This window comes from Arachis hypogaea, chromosome 9 (genome assembly GCF_003086295.3).
Source record: "Arachis hypogaea cultivar Tifrunner chromosome 9, arahy.Tifrunner.gnm2.J5K5, whole genome shotgun sequence".
NCBI classification, from domain to species: Eukaryota; Viridiplantae; Streptophyta; class Magnoliopsida; order Fabales; family Fabaceae; genus Arachis; species Arachis hypogaea.
In genome coordinates, this window is record NC_092044.1 from 96,801,513 (window position 1) to 96,826,583 (window position 25,071).

General features: G+C 36.0%; 1 long non-coding RNA gene across 1 annotated transcript; it reads left to right on the forward strand.

Moving 5' to 3' along the window:
* The first annotated feature begins 21,245 nt into the window (after window positions 1-21,245).
* On the forward strand, window positions 21,246-24,705 carry LOC140175344 (uncharacterized). Its single transcript, XR_011865934.1, has 2 exons — window positions 21,246-21,910; window positions 22,000-24,705. It is a non-coding gene; the product is annotated as an uncharacterized lncRNA (long non-coding RNA).
* Window positions 24,706-25,071: the final 366 nt, after the last annotated feature.

Below are 25,071 nucleotides of genomic sequence, written 5' to 3' on the forward strand. Positions count from 1 at the left end.
AATCTGGTAAAGGAAATAAGTGGTGCGTTACAAATGAACAGGTTTCCACTAAACAAGGAAGCTTTTTAAAACCTCATTTAAAATAGCGCATGCCAACTTTAAAACAATTTTGTCAAATATTAAACAATGGTTTCAATTATAACCAAGCAACAGAAAATAAATCCCGTTTAGAATTTCTCCAAGGAGAATTCAAAACATCAAAAAGATCAAAACAAGACTCCAAAAATATACTTTAAATCACCATCTTAGAAGGATATTCAAGAAAATTAGGATGTACTTTAAAAGGAGTTAAGCCATACAAGAAAGATCTTAGACCAAAGTAGTTCAAACAAGATTCACTAGGCATGAGACATCAAACAAGCTTTCAATTGATTCAAAAGAATACAAAAGTCATAGGAAAAGACAACCCAATCATTAGTAATTTCCCAAGGATAAATCCTTGACTAAAATCTCTTGTAGAGATAATGAGAGATAAACGATGTCTTATTCTGAAACAAATCAAACTGACTCATATGAGAATGAGATTCACAAGATTGGAAAAACCAAGATCAATGGTAATGCTCACAAGATGTAAGAGATTAGTTAAAAACAAAGTCAAGCATGACATTCATGGAGATAGAAGGCTTAAGAGAGACTTTAGTCCGTTCATAAGAAGAAAGTCGTGAGTCCAACATTTTCAAAAGAAACAACAATGGCATAAACAATGTGGTATGCTAAATCACACTCAAATAAAAAATAAATCAAGTGAAGTTTAACAAACAAAACTCACCCGGAGTAAGAGCGAAAAATCCTTTCTTTCTAGAATTTTAAAAAAAAAATACCCCAAATACATAATCAAATGAAGTGTGTATTGGGACTATAGTAAAATTACTAGAAAGTAAATTTGTATCTAAAGTAAGTGCAGTTTCGCAAACCAGTAAAAGCACGGGCGAGGTATTAGAAATATATAGTCGTTAAACTGTATAAGAAATCTCAAAGTTCCACATATATATAAGTGTATATCTAATCAACAGCAAATTTTTATAAAAATCTCAAAATTGGCTGTAATCACTATCAAATAAGAGAAAACTGAATCAACAATTTCTCAGAGAATAGACTCGGGACCTGGAGTTAAAATGCACAGCGCATTACGACAAATTCAAAGCTATAGCAGGGAATATATGAATCAAGAGGGGCTCAAACAAAGAAAGATAGATGCAACAAGAATATCGAACAAGCATATGCACTTAAGATCAAACAAGAATGCATATGAATAGAGGAATAAAGCTGAAAAATCAAACTACTATTCAAGAGGATTAGCAAACAAGAACTTCAAGTTAGGATACGAAAGAACAGGTCGACTCGAACAGAATTCAAGACACCCAACTGAATAACCTTGAGAAATAGTTTCCAACGTTTCCAAAACCCGCGATTCGCTTTACTCAAAACTCGTGGATCATCTATGATAACCCATTAGAGCTCTCATATACATAATTCACTAGTATTAAGCCGGCCAAACTTAATACCAAGAATTATGCAATGCAAGACTAATAGCGTTAATCAATAGATCGTCATGTGCATAAAGCTCTAATTCTCATCATCCAACAAGACCTAATATATGACAAAAGTTCAGAATATGCAATTGAAGTATAGTCAGTCCATTCCTCAGGCTCTACAGGAAGGACTGCTCTGATACCATAATGTAACACCCTAACTACCAAAGCTCACGCTTTCGGCTGCGCAACTCTGATAGCTCGGACATTACGACGACACTTATACTATTTAATACTAAAATATGAGCCTGTTTAAAACTTTAAACCGCAATACCGCTTCCAAAAATACTTTTGCTATACAACGAACATCCATACATACCATACAACTTACAGAAACTCATAAAGAGTACATCCATATATATACATACATATATATAAATAATATTACAAACATTAACCAATACAATCCCTACCCCTCTTACAAAATATATTGAGATAAAGGCGAGGGTACAATAAATAATAAGCTAAAGCAATACAAAGCATTTCAACAACAACTAAATAAACTCTTCGTGACTTCAGTGCCCATATCCTGAAAAGGGAAAAATGTAGGGGGGCGAGAACATCATCCTCGAAATGGTTCTCAGTAGAGGGTTTTTGGGAATTACTGTAATAGGATACGTGAAGATAAACCGTACCAGTGATTAATAACCGTCTTATGCCTCTTTTCAAAAACAACGGTTTACAATAAAAGAGAAATCTGAAATCCTTTTTCGAAAGAGGAACCATTCAATTCTCAAAAACTCAAAAGTCTTTCAAAACGGTTTATCTATACCGAACCAAAATAGTCTTTCATATCTTATTCCAAACCAGAAACACAAAACCAAAATCAACCATCGGTTTATCTTATTCCATCCACGGCTTTAGGCCCAAACAATCCAACCATCAACCAATCACCACAGTCCAACAGAGTCCCAGATGCAAACACAGATAGGAAGTTCAAGCACAAACAAACAGTTAAAGCAAGTAGAACAATTAGCAGTTAATCACAAAGGCAAACCATGTACAATATGCACACCCAAACAATGTCACATAGATGCATATGATGCATGCCTGCCCTAGTGGCTGATGATATCATCTATCGGTTATATAGCCAACCCGACACATCCTAGTAGCTAACCATGGACAGAAACACCCATCGCGGAGCAAGTAAGTTTGAGCTACAACCCCCTTGCTACTACCTGCTCAACCCAGAGCCAGTGATATAACCACTACTGCGGCTACTACCCAGGCAGGTGTTGAAAAGCTCAACCTGGAGTGAGTGGAATCACCACTACTACCACTACTACCTAGGCATCACAATCTCTGACCTGGAGCAAGTGGGACGAACCACAACATTTGCTACTGCCCAGGTATCTCAAGCATATATTCATTCAGTCCCAGCCTTGGATCAACATCCATCTCAGCCATCCGGCTTAAATTCAAAGTTTCATTGTCAGCCATATGGCCCATAACTCATTCGGCAATCAGCCATAAATCAATATCATACATAGCCATTCCGGCTCACAGTTCAATCCAGAACCAGCCAATATTCATAATCATACATAGCCATTCCGGCCCATAACAAAACAGCACTTCCACCATTCAACATCATCAAATTCATAAAACCATCTTTTAAGCCATGAATCACTTTTCTCAAGCCATTTCACTTTGAAATAAAATTTCAACTCTTTTTAGCCTTGGCTTTAAAGATCTCATTTCTCAAATCATCGCAGGCTCGTAAGCCAAATTTACCCAAAGTGAGTTCTCTTTTTAAAACAAAGCTGATGAGCGGATAATTTGTACGCTTTTTGGCATTGTTTTTAGTATGTTTTTAGTATGATCTAGTTAGTTTTTAGTATATTTTTATTAGTTTTTAGTTAAAATTCACTTTTCTGGACTTTACTATGAGTTTGTGTGTTTTTCTGTGATTTCAGATATTTCTGGCTGAAATTGAGGGACCTGAGCAAAAATCTGATTCAGAGGCTGAAAATGACTGCAGATGCTGTTGGATTCTGACCTCCCTGCACTCGAAGTAGATTTTCTGGAGCTACAGAAGCCCAATTGGCGCGCTCTCAATGGCGTTGGAAAGTAGACATCCTGGGCTTTCCAGCAATATATGATAGTCCATACTTTGCCCAAGATTTGATGGCCCAAACCGGCATTTAAAGTCACCATCAGAATTCCCAGCGTTAAACACCAGAACTGGCACAAGAATGGGAGTTAAACGCCCAAACTGGCACAAAAGCTGGCGTTTAACTCCAAGAGAAGTCTCTACACGAAAATACTTCAATGCTCAGCCCAAGCACACACCAAGTGGGCCCGGAAGTGGATTTTTATGTCATTTACTCATCTTTGTAAACCTTAGGCTACTAGTTCTTTATAAATAGGACCTTTTGCTATTGTATTTTCATCTTGGTAGCTATCTTTATTCTTATGCTATCTTAGATCATTGGGAGGCAGGCCTCACGGCCATGCCTAGACCTTTTTCTTATGTATTTTCAACGGTGGAGTTTCTACACACCATAGATTAAGGTGTGGAGCTCTGCTGTACCTCGAGTATTAATGCAATTACTATTGTTCTTCTATTCAATTCAGCTTGTTCTTGTTCTAAGATATCACTTGTTCTTCAACTTGATGAATGTGATGATCCGTGACACTCATCATCATTCTCACCTATGAACGTGTGACTGTCAATCACCTCCGTTCTACCTTAGATTGGGTGGATATCTCTTGGATTCTTTAACCGGAATCTTCATGGTATAAGCTAGAATTGATGGCTGCATTCAAGAGAATCCGGAAGGTCTAAACCTTGTCTGTGGTATTCTGAGTAGGATTCAATGATTGAATGACTGTGACGAGCTTCAAACTCCTGAAGGCTGGGCGTTAGTGACAGACGCAAAAGAATCACTGGATTCTATTCCAACCTGATTGAGAACCGACAGATGATTAGCCGTGCCGTGACAGGGTGCGTTGAACATTTTCACTGAGAGGATGGGAGGTAGCCACTGACAACGGTGAAACCCTACATACAGCTTGCCATGGAAAGGAGTAAGAAGGATTGGATGAAGACAGTAGGAAAGCAGAGAGACAGAAGGGACCAAGCATCTCCATACGCTTGTCTGAAATTCCCACCAATGAATTGCATAAGTATCTCTATCTTTATCTTTATGTTTTATTCATCATTCATAACCATTTGAGTTTTTCTGACTAAGATTTAGAAGGTGACCATAGCTTGCTTCATACCAACAATCTCTGTGGGATCGACCCTTACTCGCGTAAGGTTTATTACTTGGATTACCCAGTACACTTGCTGATTAGTTGTGCGAAGTTGTGTTTATGCCATGGTATTGAACACCAAGTTTTTGGATTCATCACCCGGGATTATTTGAGTTGTGAAAAGAAGAGATCACAATTTCGTGCACCAAGTTTTTGGCACCGTTACCGAGGATTGTTGAGTATAGACAACTGACGGTTCATCTTGTTGCTTAGATTAGGTATTTTTCTTCAGAGTTCTTAAGAATGAATTCTAGTGTTTCAAGGTGATGTTCTTATCATCACCAAAGCTGATTGATTTTCATCAATTTAGCTCTTGAATGCAATGTCCTGCTGAAGCTTGTTCAGCCATGTCTAATTTCTTTAGACTAAAGCTTTAGACTAACATTGCATGATTCCTGGAATTCTCATTAAGAATTTTGATACCTTTATTTTCTTTTTCCACTTAATTTTCGAAAAAAATCCAAAAATATTTCTTGTTTGAGTCTAGAGTCTCATGTTAAGTTTGGTGTCAATTGCATGTTTCTGTTCTTTTTGCATTCATGCATGTGTCTTCATTAATCTTCAAGTTGGTCTTGATGGTTTCATTGCTCTGAATTTTTAAATTCTCTTGACTTGAGTGTTTATGTGTCTCATATGCATTCTCATTTTGTTAGTGTCAGTAGTAGACAAACTGCTAAGTTTGGTGTCTTGCATGCATTGTTATTTGATTTTAGTTGCATTTTGATTATTCCTTATTATTAAAAATCCAAAAATATTTTTAATTTGTGTCTTTTCAAGTCAATAATACAGAGAATTGAAGATTCAGAACATACAGCAGAGGAATTACACAGAAAAAGCTGGGCATTCAAAACGCCCAGTGAAGAAGGGCAAACTGGCGTTTAAACGCCAGCCAGGGTGCCTGGCTGGGCATTTAACGCCCAAAAGGGTAGTAGTTTGGGCGTTAAACGCCAGAATGTGCACCATTCTGGGCGTTTAACGCCAGGATGGCACAAGAGGGAAGATTCTATTTTTAGTGCCAATTTTTTTAGTTTTCAAAATCTTTTCAAAATCAAATCTTTTTCAAATCAAATCTTTTCAATCAAATCTTTTTCAAAATCAATTTCTTTCCATTTTCAAGGATACTTGCTATCAATTAATGATTTGATCCAACATTTCAAGTATGTTGCCTTTTCTGTTGAGAAAGGTTTAATGTTTGAATCATATCTTTTCTTGTTAGCCAAGTTATTAATTTTTAAAATCAAATCCTTTTAAAATATTTTTCAAATCATATCTTCTCAATCACATCTTTTTTTTTAAAACCAATCATATCTTCTTAACCACATCTTTTTCAAAATAGTTTTCAATCAAATCTTTTTAATTTCTAATTTCAAAATCTTTTTCAAAAATCACTTTACTTCCTTCTCTATCTTGGTTTTCGAAAATCAATTAGTGTTTTTCAAAATGTTTTTAAAATATTTTACTTTAATTTTCGAAAATTTCTTCCCCTCTTCTCACATCTTTCTATTTATGGACTAACACTACTCCTTAATGCACAATTCGAACTCCATCTGTCATTGATAAGTTTGAATTTTCTACCCCTTCCTTCTATTTTTCTTTTCCTCTGACACCTCAAGGAATCTTTATATTGTGACATAGAGGATTCCATATTTCCTTGTTATCTTCTCTTTCATATGAGCAAGAGCAAAGACAAAAGCATTCTTGTTGAGGCTGACCCTGAACCTGAAAGGACCTTGAAGCGAAAGCTAAGAGAGGCTAAGGCACAATTCTCTGTAGAGGACCTAACAGAAATCTTCAAAGAAGAAGACCCCATGGCAGCCGAAAACAACAACAATGCCAACAATGCAAGGAAGGTGCTGGGTGACTTTACTGCACCTACTCCCGACTTCTATGGGAGAAGCATCTCTATCCCTGCCATTGGAGCAAAAAACTTTGAGCTTAAGCCTCAATTAGTTTCTCTAATGCAACAGAATTGCAAGTTCCATGGACTTCCATTGGAAGATCCCTATCAGTTTTTAACTGAGTTCTTGCAAATCTGTGACACTGTCAAGACTAATGGGGTTGACCCTGAGGTCTACAGACTTATGCTATTCCCTTTTGCTGTAAGAGACAGAGCTAGGATATGGTTGGATTCACAACCTAAAGAAAGCCTGAACTCTTGGGAAAAGCTAGTCAATGCCTTCTTGGCAAAGTTCTTTCCACCTCAAAAATTGAGTAAGCTTAGAGTGGAAGTCCAAACCTTCAGACAGAAGGAAGGAGAATCCCTCTATGAAGCTTGGAAAAGATACAAACAATTAATCAGAAAGTGTCCCTCTGATATGCTTTCTGAATGGAGCATCATAGGTATTTTCTATGATGGTCTGTCTGAACTGTCCAAGATGTCTTTGGATAGTTCTGCTGGAGGATCTCTTCATCTGAAGAAGACGCCTACAGAAGCTCAAGAACTAATTGAAATGGTTGCAAATAACCAATTCATGTACACTTCTGAAAGGAATCCTGTGAACAATGGGACTAATCAGAAGAAAGGAGTTCTTGAAATTGATACTCTGAATGCCATACTGGCTCAGAATAAGATATTGACCCAGCAAGTCAATATGATTTCTCAAAGTCTGTCTGGAATGCAAAATGCACCAAGCAGTACTAAGGAAGCTTCATCTGAAGAAGAAGCTTATGATCCTGAGAACCCTTCAATGGAAGAGGTGAATTACATGGGAGAACCCTATGGAAACACCTATAATCCTTCATGGAGAAATCATCCAAATCTTTCATGGAAGGATCAACAGAGACCTCAACAAGGTTTCAACAACAATAATGGTGGAAGAAACAGGTTAGCAATGGCAAGCCTTTTCCATCATCTTCTCAGCAACAGACAGAGAATTCTAAGTAGAACCACTCTGACTTAGCAACCATGGTCTCTGATCTAATCAAAACCACTCAAAGTTTCATGACTGAAACAAGGTCCTCCATTAGAAATTTGGAGGCACAAGTGGGTCAGCTGAGCAAGAAAATTACTGAACTCCCTCCTAGTACTCTTCCAAGCAATACAGAAGAAAATCCAAAAGGAGAGTGCAAGGCCATCAACATGGCCGAATTTGGAGAGGAGGAAGAGGCAGTGAACGACACTGAGGAAGACCTCAATGGACGTCCACTGGCCTCCAATGAGTCCCCTAATGAGGAACCATGGGAATCCGAGGCTCCCACTGAGACCATAGAGATTCCATTGGATTTACTTCTGCCATTCATGAGCTCTGATGAGTATTCTTCCTCTGAAGAGGATGAGTATGTCACTGAAGAGCAAGTTGCTAAATACCTTGGAGCAATCATGAAGCTAAATGACAGGTTATTTGGTAATGAGACTTGGGAGGATGAACCCCCTTTGCTCACCAAAGAACTGGATGACTTGTCTAGGCAGAAATTACCTCAAAAGAGACAAGATCTTGGGAAATTCTCAATACCTTGTGCCATAGGCACCATGACCTTCAAGAAGGCCTTGTGTGACTTAGGGTCAAGTGTAAACCTCATGCCTCTCTCTGTAATGGAGAAGCTAGGGATCTTTGAGGTGCAAGCTGCAAAAATCTCACTATAGATGGCAGACAATTCAAGAAAACAAGCTTATGGACTTGTAGAGGATGTTCTGGTAAAAGTTGAAGACCATTACATCCCTGCTGATTTCATACTCCTAGAGACTGGGAAGTGCATGGATGAATCCATCATCCTTGGCAGACCCTTCCTAGCCACAGCAAAGGCTGTGATTGATGTTGATAGAGGAGAATTGATCATTCAAGTGAATGAAGAATCCTTTGTGTTTAAGACTCAAGGATATCCCTTTGTCACCATGGAGAGGAAGCATGAAGAGCTTCTCTCAAAACAGAGTCAAACAGAACCCCCACAGTCAAACTCTAAGTTTGGTGTTGGGAGGCCACAACCAAATTCTAAGTTTGGTGTTGAACCCCCACATTCAAACTCTAAGTTTGGTGTTGGGAGGTTCCAACATTGCTCTGAGCATCTCTGAGGCTCCATGAGAGCCCACTGTCAAGCTACTGACATTAAAGAAGCGCTTGTTGGGAGGCAACCCAATGTTATATTTTATCTATTTCCCTTGTTATTTTATGTTTTCTGTAGGTTGATGATCATGAGAAGTCACAAAATCAATTGAAAAAGCAAAAACAGAAAGAAAAATAGAAAGAAAAATAGCACACCCTAGAGGAGAGCTTGCTGGCGTTTAAACGCCAGTAAGACTAGCAAATGGGCGTTTAACGCCCAGTCTGGCACCATTCTGGGCGTTTAACGCCAGAAAGGGGCACCAGACTGGCGTTAAACGCCAGAAAAGGGCAAAAACTTGGCGTTAAATGCAAGAAATGGGCACCAGCCCGGCGTTTAATGCCAGAATTGGCATGGAGTGCATTTTTGCACGCCACTTGGTGCAGGGATGACTTTTCCTTGACACCTCAGGATCTGTGGATCCCACAGGATCCCCACCTACCCCACCACTCTCTCTCTTCTTCACCCATTCACCAATCACCTCAACACCTCTTCCCCAAAAAAACCCTTCACCTATCAAATCCCATCTTTCTCTTCACCACTCACATCCATCCTTTATAAAACCCCACCTACCTCACCATTCACATTCAAAACACTTTCCCTCCCAAACCCACCCTCCCATAACCGAAACCTAACCCTCCCCCCACCCCTATATAAACCCATCTTCACTCCTTCATTTTCACACAACCTAAACACTACTTCTCCCCCTTTGGCCGAACCACAAAGCCATTTCCATCTCCTTCATTTCTTCTTCTTCTACTCTCTTCTTTCTTCTTTTGCTCGAGGACGAGCAAACCTTTTAAGTTTGGTGTGGTAAAAGCATTGCTTTTTGTTTTTCCATAACCATTTATGGCATCCAAGGCCGGAGAAACCTCTAGAAAGAGGAAAGGGAAGGCAAAAGCTTTCACCTCCGAGTCATAGGAGATGGAGAGATTCATCTCAAGGGTGCATCAAGACCACTTCTATGAAGTTGTGGCCTTGAATAAGGTGATCCCTGAGGTCCCTTTCAAACTCAAAAAGAGTGAATATCCGGAGATCCGACATGAGATCCTAAGAAGAGGTTGGGAAGTTCTTACCAACCCCATTCAACAAGTCGGAATCTTAATGGTTCAAGAGTTCTATGCCAATACATGGATCACCAAGAACCATGATCAAAGTGTGAACCCGGACCCAAAGAATTGGCTTACTATGGTTCGGGGGAAATACTTGGATTTTAGTCCGGAAAATGTAAGGTTGGCGTTCAACTTGCCCATGATGCAAGGAGATGAACATCCTTACACTAGAAGGGTCAACTTTGATCAAAGGTTGGACCAAGTCCTCACAGTCATTTGTGAAGAGGGCGCCCAATGGAAGAGAGATTCAAGAGGGAAGCCGGTTCAACTGAGAAGGCATGACCTCAAACCCGTGGCTAGGGGATGGTTGGAGTTTATCCAACGCTCAATCATTCCCACTAGCAACCGGTCCGAAGTTACTTTAGACCGGGCTATCATGATTCATAGCATCATGATTGGAGAAGAAATAGAAGTTCATGAGGTTATATCCCAAGAACTTTATAAGGTGGCGGACAAGTCCTCTACCTTGGCAAGGTTAGCCTTTCCTCATCTCATTTGTCACCTCTGTTATTCAGTTGGAGTTGACATAGAGGGAGACATCCCCATTGATGAGGACAAACCCATCACTAAGAAGAGGATGGAGCAAACAAGAGACCCCTCTCATCATCAAGTCCCTGAGATGCCTCAAGGGATGCACTTTCCTCCACAAAACTATTGGGAGCAACTGAACACCTCCCTAGGAGAATTGAGTTCCAATATGGGACAACTAAGGGTGGAGCACCAAGAACATTCCATTCTCCTCCATGAAATTAGAGAAGATCAAAGAATCATGAGAGAGGAGCAACAAAGACAAGGAAGAGACATTGAGGAGCTCAAGCACTCCATAGGATCTTCAAGAGGAAGAACAAGCCGCCATCACTAAGGTGGACCCGTTCTTTAATTTCCTTGTTCTTTATTTTTCTATTTTTCGAAAAATTATGCTTATGTTTAGCTATGTTTGTGTCTTGTGATCATTAGTGTCTTAGTGTCTATGCCTTAAAGTTATGAATGTCCTATGAATCCATCACCTTTCTTGAATGAAAAATGTTCTTAATTGAAAAAGAGAAGAATTGCATGAATTTTAAATTTTATAACAGATTAATTATTTTGATGTGGTGGCAATACTTTTGTTTTCTGAATGTATGCTTAAACAGTGCATATGTCTTTTGAATTTGTGGTTCATGAATGTTGGCTCTTGAAAGAATGATGAAAAAGGAGACATGTTACTGAGGATCTGAAAAATCATAAAAATGATTCTTGAAGCAAGAAAAAGCAGTGAATACAAAAAAAAAAGAGAAAAAAAAGGGAAGGAGAAAAACGAAAAAAAAAGGGAGAAAAGAAAACGAAAAAAAAAGAGAGAAAAAGAAAGAAATAAAGTTGTGATCTAAGCAAAAAGAGTGTGCTTAAGAACCCTGGACACCTCTAATTGGGGACTCTAGCAAAGCTGAGTCACAATCTGAAAAGGTTCACCCAATTATGTGTCTGTGGCATGTATGTATACGGTGGTAATACTGGAAGACAGAGTGCTTTGGGCCACGGCCAAGACTCAATAAGTAGCTGTGTTCAAGAATCATCATACCCAACTAGGAGAATCAATGACACTATCTGGATTCTGAGTTCCTAAAGAAGCCAATCATTCTGAATTTCAAAGGATAGAGTGAGATGCCAAAACTGTTCAGAAGCAAAAAGCTAAAAGCCCCGCTCATCTAATTAATACTGATCTTCATAGATGTTTTTGGAATTCATTGTATATTCTCTTCTTTTTTATCTTATTTGATTTTCAGTTGCTTGAGGACAAGCAACAATTTAAGTTTGGTGTTGTGATGAGCGGATAATTTGTACGCTTTTTGGCATTGTTTTTAGTATGTTTTTAGTATGATCTAGTTAGTTTTTAGTATAATTTTATTAGTTTTTAGTTAAAATTCACTTTTCTAGACTTTACTATGAGTTTGTGTGTTTTTCTGTGATTTCAGGTATTTTCTGGCTGAAATTGAGGGACCTGAGCAAAAATCTGATTCAGAGGCTGAAAAGGACTGCAGATGCTGTTGGATTCTGACCTTCCTGCACTCGAAGTGGATTTTCTGGAGCTAAAGAAGCCCAATTGGCGCGCTCTCAACGGCGTTGGAACGTAGACATCCTGGGCTTTCCAGCAATATATGATAGTCCATACTTTGCCCAAGATTTGATGGCCCAAACCGGTATTCAAAGTCACCATCAGAATTCCCAGCGTTAAACACCAGAACTGGCACAAGAATGGGAGTTAAACGCCCAAACTGGCACAAAAGCTGGCGTTTAACTCCAAGAGAAGTCTCTACACGAAAATGCTTCAATGCTCAGCCCAAGCACACACCAAGTGGGCCCGGAAGTGGATTTTTATGTCATTTACTCATCTTTGTAAACCTTAGGCTACTAGTTCTTTATAAATAGGACCTTTTGCTATTGTATTTTCATCTTGGTAGCTATCTTTATTCTTATGCTATCTTAGATCATTGGGAGGCTGGCCTCACGGCCATGTCTAGACCTTGTTCTTATGTATTTTCAACGGTGGAGTTTCTACACACCATAGATTAAGGTGTGGAGCTCTGCTGTACCTCGAGTATTAATGCAATTACTATTGTTCTTCTATTCAATTCAGCTTGTTCTTGTTCTAAGATATCACTTGTTCTTCAACTTGATGAATGTGATGATCCGTGACACTCATCATCATTCTCACCTATGAACGTGTGACTGTCAATCACCTCCGTTCTACCTTAGATTGGGTGGATATCTCTTGGATTCTTTAACCGGAATCTTCGTGGTATAAGCTAGAATTGATGGCTGCATTCAAGAGAATCCGGAAGGTCTAAACCTTGTCTGTGGTATTCTGAGTAGGATTCAATGATTGAATGACTATGACGAGCTTCAAACTCCTGAAGGCTGGGCGTTAGTGACAGACGCAAAAGAATCACTGGATTCTATTCCAACCTGATTGAGAACCGACAGATGATTAGCCGTGCCGTGACAGGGTGCATTGAACATTTTCACTGAGAGGATGGGAGGTAGCCACTGAAAACGGTGAAACCTTACATACAGCTTGCCATGGAAAGGAGTAAGAAGGATTGGATGAAGACAGTAGGAAAGCAGAGAGACGAAAGGGACCAAGCATCTCTATACGCTTGTCTGAAATTCCCACCAATGAATTGCATAAGTATCTCTATCTTTATCTTTATGTTTTATTCATCATTCATAATCATTTGAGTTTGCCTGACTAAGATTTACAAGGTGACCATAGCTTGCTTCATACCAACAATCTCTGTGGGATCGACCCTTACTCGCGTAAGGTTTATTACTTGGACGACCCAGTACACTTGCTGGTTAGTTGTGCGAAGTTGTGTTTATGCCATGGTATTGAACACCAAGTTTTTGGATTCATCACCGGGGATTATTTGAGTTGTGAAAAGAAGAGATCACAATTTTGTGCACCAAAAGCCACTCTCGGCATTCTCTTTCCAAAACTTCCAAAAAACCATGGAAAGTTAAAGATTCATTTTGGGAACATTCAAAATCACCCATCCAACAATGGAATTTTATAACAAAAGTTTCTCGACAAAGTCCCAAGTCTTTAGGGAAGGTCAACTTATATCAATTCCTTAAAATTCATTGAAACTCTTAAAATCATAGATTCTCGGTTCAAGTAAATAAAACTAAATTTATTATGAAACCGACCATACAAAATCACAAGTTCCAGCCCGGTCCAAAAATCAACTCATTTGAAACAGACCGGTTCATTTGAATCAAACCACTTTCAGGTTTATTTTTGGAACCCATTTTTTAACTCTTCCAAAATGCCTCACACTTGATTACTCAATCAAAATTCTAGATTCCTTTAAAATCACTAAAAGCTCCTTTTTATATTGAAATCAATATTAGAGCATCATTCTTTCCTTCAGTGATTCAAACTGTACAAACAGTTCATTTCTAAATAAGCCGAACTCAACGCATAAAGTTCATTAAATAAATTAAGCTTGAAAACATAAATATTCTCTTAATAAATCAAATAATACAATTTCTCAAATTCAACCCCTTTTTAAATAACTTTACAAACAAGACTAGGATTTTGTAGAAATTTCGGCAGCACCTCCCCTACAACTTGGACTTTTGCCACCCGGTTCGGGTCCCAACTAAACCATTTTCTCATTCCTTTTCAACAGCTCAAACCAGAAATCAATTCAACAGCAAGCTAAATCCAACAGTTGCCTCAGTGGCGTATCTCAAGAAAACCATTTCAAAATCAACTCAATATCAACCGATTTAACTCATTTCCAAATCTTTAAAGAATCGGTTCAGTAACAAATCATTTATCAAAACCAAATCAATTAAAGCAAACTAGGCTGAATTCAAAAGTGCATTTGACTTTTCAAGTCATCAAAATAATTAACTCAAATCAAATCAATCATCAACGGATTAAACTCAGATTTCGAATCTTTAAAGAATCAACTTCAACACATTACATTTCACAAAGCCGCACAACAATTTAGCCAAACAGACATCCACAATCATTCGAGACAATCAATATCACATAAGGCTTATACAATCACCAAATATACCATCTCACATCAATATCCATATGTAATAATTCCAATATATAAAATATGGTTTTCGGAAAGCGTCCTTACCTCAAAACGCAATTCCATGATCCAAACGCCTCATAAGACCTTCTTCGCCTCAACTCGAAATCAAAGGCAGCTTCAAAGCACAGCCCCACACATTTTTGCAGCAGCATAAACAGCTCTAAATTACAACAAGCAACCTCAGTTACTAAACTCTAAGGACATTAATACCGTAAGGGATTTAGTACACATACGAGACACTAACGCAGGGCTTTCAAAACATAGCTACTTACCGAAATAACCAAATGAGGCAACTGCGATTCCAGACCGACCCAGCAACAACTCCAGTAGCGGCCAGAGGCTCCGGTGGGTCAACTATAATAACCACGCAGCATCAAAACCTTTTCGAAACTCAAAATGACCGAAACAACAAATTTAATAACCCTTACCGGCAGAGCGTTCTCCGGTGGCAAAGGCAGCCTCAGCTCCAACTACTCGCAATAGCAACAACAACTCTGGCCGTGACATGCCACAACTCGAATTCAGCCCTACGTTATTAAAACCTTAAGATTCCTACCCAAATATAATAAGGTGCAGATTTCAAGGGCTCCGGAATGTAACTCTTACCGCAACTAAGGAGAAGTGACTGAGCCAAGCGGCAGCATTCCTGGCGGTGGTTCCGGTGGCCACACGACTGCTCCTGGCGACCAGAACAGCGGCAAGGCTTCCTCTTCCTCCAGTAGTAACAATGCAGAAGCTTCATCTAGGCACTGCAGAGCAGCAGATTGGCAGCTCTAACTAACTCCGGCGACCTTCTAGTGGCAGCGCCGAAGGCATCTGTGGTGGAAAACGGAGGCAACAGCGATGGCCTCTCGGCGGCAGTGACCGGCTTCAACGGGGCTCCTCTGTCGCGCTCTCACTCTCTCTCTCTGCCATGCCGACTCCAATCTCTCTCTTTTCGTACTCGCCGGCAGAGGCAAGATGGCGGCGATTCAGCAAGGATGAGCTCCTCTGGTTCGGTGACAGAGGCGCGGCTCAGGCTCCAAGGACCGGTTGGCAATGGTAGCGACGGCACAGCTCAACAACCGCGTGGTGATGGCGCGAACAGATCCTTCTTCTCCCTTCGACTAGCAACGGCGGAGACGGTAGGACGCGTTGACACGGCGGAGGGACGACGGCAATGCGGTGAGCTTCCTTTCGCCTCTCCCCAGCCGCATCTCAATCTCCCTCTCCTTCTCTGCCTCAGTTCCTTTCTTTCATGGTAATGGGAGGCCGTGCGTGCTGCGATCTGTTGGGGAAAGGAAGGAAGATTTGCTGCTGTTGCTGAGTGTATTGGTTTGAGGAAAAGGGGGAAGTGTTGCTGCTGCTGTTAGAAGAGAGGGGAAACATTGCTGTTGCGCATCAAATTGGAGAAAGGGGGAGAGTGTGTTGCTAATCGGGTAACCGGGTTAGGGTTTTAGGGTTTCATTTTGAAAATTAGGATTAAGGGCATTATGGTAATTTCACATAAAATTGGGAATAGTATAGTAATTGAAACCCAATGTAAATCCAACACTAATTGTATATGAAAAATACTATTTGCTCATCAATTTTACAAATTATTTTCAATAAAATGCCCAAATCTAAAAATTAGAAATAATATAATTAATTTCTCTGTTTTTCCAAAATAGCAACATTAATATTTAAAATATTAATTATTTAATCCAAATCATATAAAAATCTTTATTATTTTACAACTACCAACTTTATAATTTGAATATAGAAAATAATCCAAAAATTGTAAAATTAGATAATAATCTCAATTTATTTCAAATTCAATAAATCAAAACTTGCTTTAATTTTCTTTAATAGAGAAATTTCCGAAATTAAAGCTACAGAAACACTGAATTTGAAATTAGCTAATGATAGCCCTTTTTCAAAGATCTTGAATCTTACATTTTAATTTTTTTTGGGACTATTTTTATCTTGATTGGTTCTAATTGGCTGGACTACTAATTAGTCTCCTAGACTTTCTCTGATTCTTAAATCCTCATTCAAAAAATCTATTTCTTAAATCAATGACATGATATGTTTCTATCTTTTTTTCTTTTTTTTAAATGTTTAAAAAAATAATTATTTATTGACCAATATCATCTAATTTATAAATTTTATTTTTAACTGGTATAAATATTTAAATGAATATCCGAAACTACACGATAAAAAAAAGCTCAAACTTAAATGCTCCTTATTAAATAAGGAGGGTTGTACTTTGTGTTCATTAAACAAGTTTAGCTCTCGATTTATTATAGTTTATATTTATGAGTAATGACTCAAATGTATAATTTAAAATTTAAAATTTACGATTTTGAAGCAAAATTAGAGAATGAAAGGAGAGGTATTGCATCATCATTTTCATCTTTTTCGTAGCCTTTGTCTTTTTCATACATTGTCTAACTCTGGTTCCGTTATCATCTTCATATTCTTTGTTCTCTTCCATCCTTTTCTGCATCATCGTTGTCTTTGTTTTCTCCATCGTCTTCTTCAATGTGAAAATACATTTTCTATATGGTCATTAAATTTAAAATAGAAGATTGATGGCGGTGAAAATTGAAGGAGTTGGCTAAAACATAGTGTTTTGTATTGTTGTTGTCAAAGGTAATAGTGATTTTATAAGATAAATGGTGGTGTTATGGTGAAATTTAGTAATGATTTTGTTAGAAGTCATAAAAAGAGATGATAATATGTATTTAGAATTGAAGTCAGATATTAAAAACGTGTATAATAAAAAAATATGAGTAGAAAAAAGTTATTTTAAAAGAGAAAAATTAATTGAAATTTACTATAAAAAAAGTTAATTATTCTCTATACTTTTTCTAAAAAAATTTATTTATTGATTATATTTTATCATGATTTTTTCATTTTCATGCTAGAAATATATTCTTTGACATTTCCGATCAAAACAATATTTTTCCGTTTATTATTCCTTTTTTTAAATATACTATTTTTAGAAACCAACCCAAAGTTGTCCACAACATGTAGTAATAAAATTTTGGACTATAAAAAAAAGTTGAATCTGATTTTTTTATCACTAATTCAAAATTATCCAACAACTAATTTTAGATAATAAAAACAAGATTACTATTAAAAAGTGGGAAAAAATTATAATATAAGAAGAAATTTTTGGTGTAACACAAAAATGAAGAGGCAGGGAGGCAAACTCATACCATGCACTATTTTGTCAACGCTATTGATAATTAGACTATTCTAAATAACAACTTCAAAACAATTATCGTATATACATGTAGTTTGGACAGGGAATACAAATTCATTCAGTTTTCTCTGTTCTCGTATTAAGTAGTTGTATTATAGTAGTTTATTTGGACCTTAGTTTTGTCTGAATGGCATAAATATAGTGCTTTTGTCAATGAGTATTAATTTGCATAGGATTATAGGCAGCCATAATGACCTGATGACTGATGATGCATGTAAACTGGTAAGAGCTTCCATGCCCCTCCTCCTAAGAATTCATTTATTTAGTGAAATTTTAAAATATTAAATTTTTAAATATATAATTAACAATAATTTAATAAATTTATTTAAATAAAAAAATTTATTATAAAAAATTACAATTTAAAATATAAAATTGTAAATATAAATAACAAAATAATTTTATAATAATTTAATTATTTTTATTATTTTATGTAAAAAAAATTGTTTATTAAGGTCTAAAAATATTAAAATTAGTACTATTAAAAAATATTTTAAATTTAATATTATGAAAGAAAAATAAAAAATTATATAAAAATTAATTTGATTAATTTTTAAAATTTTAGGGATGAAAATGATTTATGTATAGACTTTCAGGAACTATATTTTCATTATAAATAATTTTTTTTACATGTCAAGTGATACGTGACATACTAGTGTTATTGACTTGATACGTTAATCAATTATCTTGTGACATGTGACATTAACTTACCACGTTATCATCTAACTAATAAAATGACCAATTTGACTAACGTTTTATCTTTTAATGACTAATATGACTAAAAAAATCATTTAATGACTAATTTAAAGAATGAATAATATTTTAAAAATGAATTTAACTATTAACCCATAAATTATTGTTCAACTAAACTTTCAAAGCACTTCAACAAAAAAAAAAATACCATTCTAAAATTAAAATCAACCTCTTTCTTCTTCTTCTTTTCCTTCTATAATTTGTATTATTCTTCTTTCTCCTTCCACCTCCTTCTTTCTCCCTCCTCCTTCCTTCTATCCCCATTCCTTCTATCCCCATCCCCCCCTTCTTTTTTTTCTCCCTTTTCTTGAGAAGCAACAAAAAAAGAAATCTTAAAATTTGTGTTTTGTCAAAGAGATATTTTTTGTTTCACTTTATATATATTTTTTATTTTTCTTTTTGAGATGAAAAAAAAAAACACTTAAATTGAATGATACTAAAATTTCAAATCAAATACTTTGGTTTTAAATAAATTTTTATTTTCTAAGAATTTTTAAGAATTATTTCCATCAAATAAATTGGTCTCTTCATCACTTTAAACTAAATTTTGATAGGCATATTAGACAAATACATTTCAAATAAATTTTATTGTAAGACAATTATGTCTCTAAAAAAATTACTATAAAATAAATTAGTCATTTTTTAAAATAATAGAAAGACTAATTTATTTGACAGAGTAATTTTTAAAAAATTTTAGAGACTAAAAATTTATTAAAAATATTAAAATATCTCATCCAAAATTCTTAAAAAACAAATTAGATGTTTAGAGAATAAAAACGAAAAAACATAAAGAAAAACTTTGATATTTTTATTTTCAAAAATTTATGTACTTTTTTAAGAATAAGTTATATTTGATTTAGTAAAAGATTTATGTTTTTGTTATTTAAAAAAAAATTTCAAAATCAAAACAATAACTTTTTCATAAACTTAGTTGAAAGTTATTAAAAAAATATTTGTTCACTCAACATTTTTCAATCATTTGTATATTAAAAAAACAGAAAATTTTGAGGGTAGCAGATTTTAGTAATTTGGGTCAATATTTAGTAAATACAAATAATAAATTATCTTTAACTAATAAATTTATTGATTTATGGGTATAAATTTTGATAAATATAAATATAAATTATAGTCATATAAATTCTAATAAATATAGATACAAATTATATATTTTATATGTAGCAATTTTTATAATGCAGATATAAATTATTATTGGATAAATACCAACCAAAAATTATAATATGTATTGCTATTAAAAATAGGTTTAATTATTTTATTGGTTCTTATAGTTTCACAAAATTTATAATTAGGTCTCTATATTTTTTTTTAATTGAGTCTTTGCAATAATTTTTTTAATTGTGTTTCTATATTTTTTTCTTTTTTTGGTCTTTGCACTAATTTTTTTTAATTAAATTTCTATACATACAATTAAATCAATTATTATAAAAAAAATCTAGCTTATTAAAAAAAATAATACAAAAATCAAATTAAAAAATATATATATAAAAATTTAATTAAAAAATTTATAAAATTATAAAAATTAAAAGAATAATTAAACTTTAAAAATATACTTAGAAAGAATCAAGTTGTTGTCATATACTGAGAAGACTAAAGTGAAGTCAGACCAAACAGTAAAATTAGTTTTTCACTTTTTTTTTCCCTTTCGGGAAATTGGGTTGAACGAACCAAGTTACTTAAGGAACCATAGAATAAAGTAAACTTGATAAGAAATGAGAGAAAGTGGTAAGAGATAACGAAGAATAAAAAATGATAAATATATTCGAGACTTTGATCATAAAATTTTTGGATTATCTATTCACTACGTATTGTTGTAATATTAAACACATGACTTAAATTACTTAGAACATATCTAACAATTTTAATCCATAAACAAAAATATTATTTATATATTAAAATTAATCACTAAAATCAATTATTAATATATTTATGTATAAATATATGTGTTATTTAATTTATTTTTAGTGTATATTTATATTTTAATATATATTTTGTACTGATAGCTAATTTTAGTATCTACCTAATCGATAAAAAAAATTAACAATTGGATTACGAAAGTAATTGCAAAACATGTAACCTAACAAAGTGGACGACTCTCCCAAACAAACAAGCTCCATTCCCATCCTTCAGTAAGTATCGAATCCAGAAGAGATGATTAAGGGACACAGACCCTCATCCATCTGTGCCAACTTGTATTGGTTGTAACCTAACAAATTAAATGACATGGATAAGATAATTTAATGATCAAATGCTAATAAGTGTCTACTAGTTAAATTGTAGATTTCTTTTTTTTTTTTTGACCAAAAAATTATTTATTGTTAAGAGGGTAAGTCCGTAGTTCTATGCTTTTAACAATTATTCACAACAATAAACTTTATCTACTTTCTAGTACCGTAAGATGGGCTTTTAAGTTTTGTTGGTCATGTAAATGGGCTGGGGAAGATTGAGAGGGCTGCTGAAATAACTTGTTGGGTTTGTATGAATCCTGCCCATTTGATTTTAACTCAGCAACCTTCATAAATTTTCATGACATTAATTATTTGGTTCGATTAAACATTAAGAAATCCAAGACCCAGACCACAAAAAAGTAAAAAAAAAAAGAGAGATAGAAGAATAAATGCTCCAACCAAAAAAGTAAACCCATTCAAAAAAAAAGTTTCTCCCTATATGGGTTTTCCCTGTATGGCCACTGCCTCATGAGTTTATTCCATAGGGTAATGTTTTTCTATCGTGATTTGAATTACTCAAAGTCACCATTTGTTTGTTTCGCCTAAGTGCTGATAGTGATGCCTTCGTACTATAGTATTCGGCTTGTTCTGCGATGGAGACAATCATAGCTCAACAAAGTATTCACAAGCAACATTAGCCAATAACACTTGAAGATGAGGAAGAAACTTTTAGTGTATGATGAACATGATATACAAGAAAGGGTTCACAAGTGTTATCATATTTTAGTTGGCAAGCTCATTACCGACAAACCTATCAATACCAATTGGATACATAGTGCCAAATCTAACATATGCAAGCAACCAGCTGGATTCCAGAACAAAGAAATACAACCAAAGGCATATTAGTTCTTTTTTACTAGAGAGCAGGATATGAATCAGGCCCTTACCGGCAGTCCACGGCTATTCCACAATTCTTGGCTACTTCTCCAACGTTGGAAAAGAAATACACCATCGAAACAACTAAACCTTTTACAAGCGAAGGTGAAACTGCAATTATGGAACCTACCTGAACATTGCAAAACGATTACGTTAGGGAGGAAAATTGTAAATTGCACAATGATTATTGGTTTTGGGTATTGAGGAATTGTAAAATTTTGATGGTTTAGGGGTATTCTAGATCGAGTTATAGTTGGGTTCCGTCCAATTGCCTTATAGATAAAAGGTAAGAAACCATTATCCTCTTTGAATTTTTCAATTATATGAGATTAGGGTATTGAAATTGTGTATGTGTATGAAATTATATGAAAGTAGGTTAAATATATGTGAAGTTGATGTCAATTTGATGGAGTGGTGTGTTTGGGAGTAACTTTGGTGGCTGGACTAGCTGAATTGGTGACATTGGAACTTGAAGGCTTGTGTGACGAGATTTTGTGGCTTGGGGAGAAATCGGCCAAGGTATGGTTTTGGTTTCCTGTAGTTAATCTATAATGTTATGCGAAAATTTAGGCTAGTTGCCATAAGATAGGCCTGAATGCTATGAATTATGGATATAGTGGATTAAATATGAATAAATGTGTTGTTGATATTGATTGATGAAGTTGGTAAAATTGTGTGTGAAAATGGTTTGAAGGAATTGATGAATTTATGTGTTAGAAAAATTGAGAATTGGATAATGAGTATGTGATAGTGAGTAGGAGTAATTGGTATTGATTTACTTGTGGTTTGGTTTGTTTTGGGTTGAGAATTTTGGAAAATTAGAGGATTTGAACTTTTGGTAAAAAATAAACTTTTGAACAACTTTGGCGGGCTATAACTTGGCTTCTGAACCCTCAAATCTTGTGAAACTTGTCTTGAATAAAAATTGGATTCGTGAAATTTATGACGTTTGAAGAACGGACTAAAAATGATTTGTAACGAAAAAATTATCCGTGTTTGAAGTTTGGTGTAAAAAACTAATTTCTGCAACTTAACACCTTTTGCTGAAAATTTGAGAACATGCATACGCAGACAATGCGTGCATACGCGAGTTTGGGTCTCTGCCAGTACTCATGCATACGCAACACTAGCATGCATATGCGAAATTGCTTCATTTACACTCACGCGTATACGACCGATGGCTTGCGTACGCGGGGTCCCATTTCTGCCCCATGAACTCGCTCGCGTACGCGACAATGCGATTTTAACACTCATGCGTACGCAGAAATGGACATGTGTACTGGTGCACGAAATTGTGATACACAATGGCGCCAACAATTTGTACGCACAATTGTAATCTCAACTCTTTTTCACAACTTTGCACAACTAACCAGTAAATGCACTGGGTCGTCCAAGTAATAAACCTTACGTGAGTAAGGGTCGATCCCACGGAGATTGTCGTCTTGAAGCAAGCTGTGGTCACCTTGTAAATCTCAGTCAGGCGAATTCAAATGAGTGATAGAGTTTTCACAATTAAAAGATAAATAAACAAAAAATAAAGATAGAGATACTTATGTAATTCATTGGTGGGAATTTTAGATAAGCGTATGGAGATGCTTCATCCCTCTTGAATCTCTGCTTTCCTGCTGCCTTCATCCAATCCTTTATACTCCTTTCTATGGCAAGCTGTATGTTGGATTTCACCGGCGTCAATGGCTACCTCCCTTCCTCTCAGTGAAAATGGTCCAAATGCGCTGTCACCGCACGGCTAATCATCTGTCGGTTCTCGATCATGTTAGAATAGAATCCAGTGATCCTTTTGCGTCTGTCACTACGCCCAACACTCGCGAGTTTGAAGCTCGTCACAGTCATCCCTTCCCAGATCCTACTCAGAATACCACAGACAAGGTTTAGACTTTCCGGATCTCAGGAATGGCCGCCAATAATTCTAGCTTATACCACGAAGACTCCGATCTTTCGGAATGGAGGCTAAGAGATACATGCTCAATCTTAAGTAGAACGGAAGTGGTTGTCAGTCACGCGTTCATAGGTGAGAATGATGATGAGTGTCACGGATCATCACATTCATCAGGTTGAAGTGCGAGTGAATATCTTAGAACAAGAATAAGCTTGAATTGAATAGAAAATATTAGTAATTGCATTAATACTCGAAGAACAGCAGAGCTCCACTCCTTAATCTATGGTGTGTAGAAACTCCACCGTTGAAAATACATAAGTGGTCTGGAGGTTGATAAACCCCGATTTTGTGGTTTATCTTGTGCTTATTTTGGGAATTTTTATTAATATTTTTCACACTTATTCACAAGAAATGCATGGTTTAGTGTTCACTTCCCAATGTTGCTCCATTGAAGAAAACATGCTTATTTTGCCTTAGAATTGCTATATTTTGATCCTCTTTATTGCCATTCGATGCCATGACGTGTTTGTTTAGTGATTTCAGAATTAGTAGGGTAAGAATGGCCTAGAAGAGAGAAGGAAAGCATGCACAAAAGGAAGGAACATGAAGAATTGGATTTTGGGAATTGCAGCATCGGCACGCACGCGCACGCGTGGATGAAGATAGCTGGAATCAGCGCGCATGGATGGACGCATCTGCGCAGGCCAAAGAATTTCCACCGACGCGCACGCGCAACTGGCGCGCTAGCGTGGATCGTAGAAGCAATCGGCGTGAGCGCACGCATGACGCGCACGCACGGGAAGCTGCACGTGACCTCATTAAAAGAAATCGTGCCTAGCGATTTCTGGGGCTGAATGGGCCCAAATTTAGGCTGCTTCTGCATGGAAAAGACCCAAGGATGCTAGGAAGAAAGGGGGGATCAATCATTTTTGCACTAAGACACAATTTTTCTGGTCTTTTTAGGTTCTTTTGCTCTCTAGAGGAAGAAACCCTTGTTCTTCCCTAGATCTAGCTTTGGATTGATCTTCTTTGTTGATTCTGAATTGGGTTTTGTTAATTACCACTTTTGATTACTCAATTTGAATTTCCTAGTATATTTTCACTTAGATCTTGTGTTGATTTATGGATTTTTATCAATTGTCACCTTATACCCAATTTATAAATGTTATGAATCTTGAGTTGTTGATGTTTGATTGATGATTTTTATGTTTCATTGTATTGTTTGAACTCTTGTTAGTTGATAATTGTTAGTAGTTATTTGTTGATCTCAATTTAATTACCATTTGAACATGTCTTTTGTTAATGCTTACCAAGTGTTTGATGAATTGTTTACCTTGATTATGGAGTAGTTCTTTTTACTCTTGGCTTAGGCTAAGGGAATTGGGTATGCTTGAGTCATTGGGTCTAATGGAATTGATGATTTGAGAGTCCTTAGTGGTCAATTTGATACCCATTAACACTATCCTACTATTAGGTTAATTAGTAGTGAGGTGCGGCCTTATGGGTTGATGTTGACCAAACCACTTGACGTACTTCAAGTTTGGAAGTAG